General features: G+C 41.7%; 1 long non-coding RNA gene across 1 annotated transcript in view; it reads right to left on the bottom strand.

Annotated features, from left to right (window-relative positions):
• The window catches only part of LOC126389119 (uncharacterized), a 332,569-nt gene that overhangs the window by 246,502 nt on the left and 80,067 nt on the right, over positions 1 to 6,000 (bottom strand). The window lies entirely within an intron of this gene.

Raw genomic sequence — 6,000 nt, 5'->3', positions numbered from 1 at the left:
TGTCTCTTTGTGGTTGTCCGATGTCTCTTTGTGGTTGTTTTGTGTCTCTTTGTGGTTGTCCGATGTCTCTTTGTGGTTGTTTTGTCTCTTTGTGGTTGTCCGATGTCTCTTTGTGGTTGTCCGATGTCTCTTTGTGGTTATTTTGAGACTCTTCCTGTTGGCTACATGTTAATCTGACATTTAACATTCTGCAGGTGATCGCCAGGGCCCTGTACTTGTGCCCAGTCGGCCCATTCAGTAATCCATTCATGACCACATTTACTTAACACCTTTATCTACTTTGCAGATTAATGGAACAATAAAAAAGCATCTCATCTTTACTGTATAAACCATTTAAACACACGTCATGAACTTTATGATAAACAGATTTAAATGTGTCTTACTCTTCCTCCTTGCCTCACAGTCGACCATGCATGTTTAAAAGGGGGCGTGGCTCTACTGCAGTCCACTTTAGATGATGTGGAACACTGTGATTGGCTTACAGACATCCAATCAAAGTCTGTGTGTTTGGGTGGAGCCAGAGCACAGTGATTATAGATCTAGATACATTCTAGAAAAGTTATGTCAATTGGAGTGGAGAGGGGCTCTGCATGGGTTGAGCTGTTTAATATAACAAGCTAACCTGAGAGCTAATGTTAGCGGCTAACTTTTCCCTGGTTAATATTTGTTTGGCAGTTTGTAGGAACGCAGACCTGAGTCCATGTCGAGAGACCAGAGAGCTGATGTGGCTCCTCTGTCTCGCTCTAAGACAGTTTAATGGTCCATCAGTGACAGAGAGACACTCCTTCTTACATTGTGTCCACGCCATCACTACAGCCGACCCACTTCCTGTTTCCACGCTCAGTGATCTAAAGGAGCTCATAATGGAAATGAAGCTTATAAACTTTTCACTGCTGGTGTTAAACTGGACGCTGAGCCTCCTGCTGTCACCGAGAAACACCTGAGGGTCATGTGACTGAGCACGCTCAGTGAAGACAGCAGCGTCTACGTGAGGAGCTCTCAGCAAGTTTTTATTTTGACCTTCAGCTTCAACTGAGCGTACGAAGACGCTGTACCTGTCTGACACACCTGTCTGTTACTATATACACAAAAACACACACACACACACACACACACACACAGAGGGGGCTGAGAGGATTATGTTGTGCTGAGTGATGTTCATGTTCAGGAATGTGTGTGTTTTAGGGGAAATAATGTGGGTCCTTTGTGTGTGTGTGTGTGCGTGCATCACAAAGGCCCTTTTGTCAATAGCTAGCCCCTCATACACACACACACACACACACACCACTGAGAGATGTATCTTCATCTTTCCATCGTCCCTGTTCTGACCTGTGAAAACACACACAACCTGACTGGTTACAAAACACTGCGATGGTATAACAGTGCTGCTTCAACCTCTTTCAGACATTCACTCGTTCATTTCATTCATCTGTTCAGTGACAGAGAACAAAACTCACAAATAAAACACTGAACACATCACAACAGCATCAGGAGGACAAACACACCCTCCTCTTCCTCTCTTGTTGCTTCACTGCACAATAATTTTAAGATTTTTTTTTTAATTATTTTGGTCATAAATGGCTCTTTAGAGAGTTAAAGTTGATGACCCTGGGTTTGGTTCAAGGTTCTTGAAAATTCAAGAAAAAGTTCTGGTTCTTCAAAAGGAACCGCTGCTGCTGCTGCTGCTGACAGACGCCTCCACGTGTCCTCAGCGCGTCAGCACCACCACTGTGGAAACATTCACTGTGTCCTGACTTCACTCAGCGTCTCATCAGAGAGGAGGAATCTGCTCAGGTGAACAGGTGAACAGGTGACGTCTTTAAATCCACACTCATCAGTACCTGTCCTGCAGCTGCAGTAACGTCTGAGTACAGCCTCGGTGCCTGTAATTCCTCTCAGCTGTGTCCGCCTGATGACAGACACTCTGTCCCTGACTCGCCACATTTTTAGCCGCTGCAGAGAATGACTGTAATTTTCTGGGGAGGAAAAAGGCTGTTAGCCGCCCGGCTAATGGTTCCTCCATTACTCCTCCATTTCTCTTTTTTTTTCAGACAGCGAGCCGGACTGCAGAGACACAGGAAGTCCATCTGTCTGTCAAACTGCAGAAACACATGTTTCTGATTTATAAACACCTGTCTTAAATCAGTCGGCATTTAATGGACTGTAACGCATCATTATGAGTGTGAACATGAGCAGGTCCAGTCTGGAGGGTGAAGGAGTTTAGGACGGCTGAAAGTCTGATGATCATTGTGGTTATAATGAAGGTGTTTTTAATCCTTCAGCTCCAGGAGTACATATATGATTTTAAGTTACAGATCAGCCATCTAAAGATTGATTTTTTCTCCTCAGGCTGTTTCATCTGGTAAACATGTCCAGTATTTACCAACAAAAAAAAAGCTAAATGTAGACGTATCATCTGAAACTGAAACATTTGTCTTGTGATCTTTGACCTGACATTACGGTTGGTGACCAGTCAGATCTACTGATGTACCTACAGATGCATCACACACTGATTTTGTGCTGCTGTAGCTGTGACATCATCACAGCGGTGCTCAGTTCAGGCTGTCGGGTAAATCAGCTTCGCTGTGAACCAGTGTTGTGCTACTGGAGATCAGTTTTAATACAACTTTTTAAGGGGGCGTACACGTCATGTTGTCTACGCCCTCAGATTCATTGTTTTCAATGTAGAGGTGCGCCAGAGCGATGCCATCGTGGCGTGCATGCATCTCCAAGCGCCTATTTTCAGGGTGTAACGGCTGTGTCCTGAGATAAACAGAGGTCAACTTTTGGCTGTAAGTTTGAAACCAGGGATACTCAACTTTTTTGCAAAATGACAGGGGGTCAGGGGCTGGTCGCAGCAGCCCTGCACAGATACGCACGGGTGTTGCTTAGGTTTGAGGACATTCGGCATTTAGTGCTTACCTGTGTCCTTACCAGAGTCCTGGACCCGCAGGTACAAATAATAGCAGGTAAAATATATGTATTTATGAATAAATTTGCAGGTAGAAATGAACTGCATGTAGGCGGGCAGTGAATGAGAACATTTATTTATTTATTTATTATTCATTTACATTTATTTATCTAGTTATTTTATATTTGTTTATTTTATGTATATCATTTATTTATTAATTTATTTTCTCAGTGAATCAGAGATATCATTTATTTATTAATTTATTTTCTCAGTGAATCAGAGAATGGTTGGGATTAGGGCTGCATGATAAGCAAAAACAGTCATATAGCTGTTATTTTGACAGATATTGTGATATGAGTTGCAATTTTAGTGGAAGATTTTCATAATTTTCACTGAAAAAAATAAAAATAAAAATGATGATTATGGGATTTTTACCAAACAAGCTTGTTCCTGACACCTAGAATATAACTTGTAGGCTGGAGCATCTCAGCAGCATCACAATCCGTTATTCACACTGGTACGTTGTACCAGAGATATTTCGATCTATTTTTTATCTGTGCAGCCCCAGATGGGGGGCCACCTGGCACCATACTGGGGGCCCATAAGTTTAGTATCACTGATGTGAACTAACGTCACCCTACAAACCTTTTGCTCCACAGGTTTACATCCAGACTGGACAAACACTCCGACGCTGTGCAGCCGTGCTGATGGTGTGAAACAGATTATGAGTCAACCAACAGAGGGTGAAGATGCAGATTTGGATGAAGTGATGAGGTGGTGAGGTGGTGAGGTGGTGTTTGTGCAGACAGGCTGCTGCCTCCTGTTCCCCTGCAGACAGCTGAGCGGCGCTGATCAGAGAGGCAGGCGGAGTGATATACAACAAAGCAGATCCTCGACAGAAAGAGGTCAGACTGGCGATTTTTTTTTGACGCCCTGCTGTTGATGTTTCATTCAATCCACTGAGCTCAGATCATGAAACATCTCCACCGATGTCTGCGCAGGTCCAAAAACCTGAACTTTAAAGAATCTGAGACACAAACACACAAAACACTTTCGACTTCTCTCTGATTGTAAACATGGAAGTGTGAAACTGAGGCTGCTGCAGCCGTGAACTGAGAGAGAGGGAACACACACACACACACACAGCTCAGAGCTGAAATACACACACACACACACACACACACGTCTCTTCATTCAAAGGGCAGAGCTCTCCATAGAAGGAGGGATTGTGTTGGATTGGATAGAGGGGGGCGGGGAGGAGGAGGTGGAGGGGGGGTCAGTACTATGAGTCAGCACACACACACACACACACACACACACACACAGACACGCACAGACGCACACACAGGTCGTTGTGTTACCATAGAGACAGCCAAGTTGGTCAGCATAAAAGCAGGAAGGACGCTGGCAGATTGTTAATGTGGCCTCCTGATGATGATGAAGATGATGAGGATGAAGATGATGATGATGATGATGATGAGGATGATGATGAGGATGATGATGGTGGGGGGGGGTGACCTCAGTAACCTCTGACCTCTTCACTCCTTGTTGTTAATAACTGTGTCTGAGTGATTTCTGACCTTTGACCCCTGCAGCTTCGGCACCTGCTTGCTGCTTTGTTCCTCTGTGTGTGTGTGTGTGTGTGTGTGTGTGTGTGTGTGTGTGTGTGTGTGTGTGTGTTTAGGTAAGCAGCTGTTAAAGTGACAGACAAAATGGTTCATGTTATGAAGAGAAAATGTATTTATTTAGTCCAGATTTAGGAGATTATTGGCCTCTAGAATTTCAGACTGCAACCAGCTGAAACTTCTCCTGGTTAGAATTCCTTCAGTGTTCATTGATCAGGAGATTTTTACTAGGAGCTGAATTATCCACAGAGGTCTCTTCCTCTCCAAAACAAACAGACCAGCTGATTAAAACTGATAAAAACACTAAAAAATAAGTGTTTTTTTCTGGGCTGCTGTAGAAACATGGCAGTGCAACATAGTGATCTCCACGGACGAGGACCTGCTCCCTGTGTGGATATAAACGTCTCATTCTGAGGCAACAAAAACACAATAATTCTAATTATCAGGTGATTATACACGAAAGAAAACAGACTTATTATATTATATTAAATTTCTGCAGATATATCCCCCTGAAGTTTTAAATCATCTCCAACAAAATCAAACTGATTTGAAATCTTGATTTTTGGTTAAAGAATTTTTACTTACTTTACTTTTACTTAATTATAAATGAAGTAATATTATTTCAGTAAACGTCCTCCAAGCACTTTGTCACAGTCATGTGTCGTGTCCCTGAGCCCGCCTCTGTAACCATCAGGAAGGTAAACATGCAGCAGTGACTGAAAAACTTTCTCCACATGTAGTGGAAAACGGCGTTGCTGCAGAAAAATAAACACTTCTAAGAAACTTCTGAATGCTGGACAGCAGCGTGCACACATCCATTTACTGTCCAATATGAGCCTAAATATATTAAATGACATGTGAATATTTACTCCATCATACAGCTGTAATATATTCTGAAGTTTATCAGTTCTCTGCTGCTCAATATTCTGAGCTGCTGATCAATAAAGACCTGATCAAATCCACCAATAGATGCTCACAAACATCCACTGTGTAAAGGAACATTATATTAATTCATCAGATATTTATTTCACACTTCTTCTGTGCACCGTTTGCCTCCAACTCTGAATATTATAGTCATAATTCAACCTCTGTATAGATATTTTTAAATATATATATTTATATATACATGCCTACGTCACTGAGATGCACCCTGATTGCACAGATTGTGAAATTCTGATGCAAATACTGATGTTTTTGTTGTTGTTTATTTGGTTACTGTTGTTATTTATTCCCCCCTTTGTGCCAGGGAAACAAAGAAATCTTAATTATCAAAAAAATATATTTTTTAAAGTCAGTAAGACCTTCATTACACGACGTTTGAATGAGTGCAAATTCAAACATACACATTTATTTATCAACCTTTAAAATAACCTTTCACATAAAAAACATCTTCAAAAAATAAATGCTTTGAATGTTTTTTTTTTTACTATATTTAATATCTCATAATTCCCTCTTCTTTTATAT

Source organism: Epinephelus moara, chromosome 4 (assembly GCF_006386435.1).
Source record: "Epinephelus moara isolate mb chromosome 4, YSFRI_EMoa_1.0, whole genome shotgun sequence".
Classification (NCBI taxonomy): Eukaryota; Metazoa; Chordata; class Actinopteri; order Perciformes; family Serranidae; genus Epinephelus; species Epinephelus moara.
The sequence above is the reverse complement of the archived record's forward strand: the minus strand, read 5'-3'. Positions and strand labels throughout refer to the sequence as shown.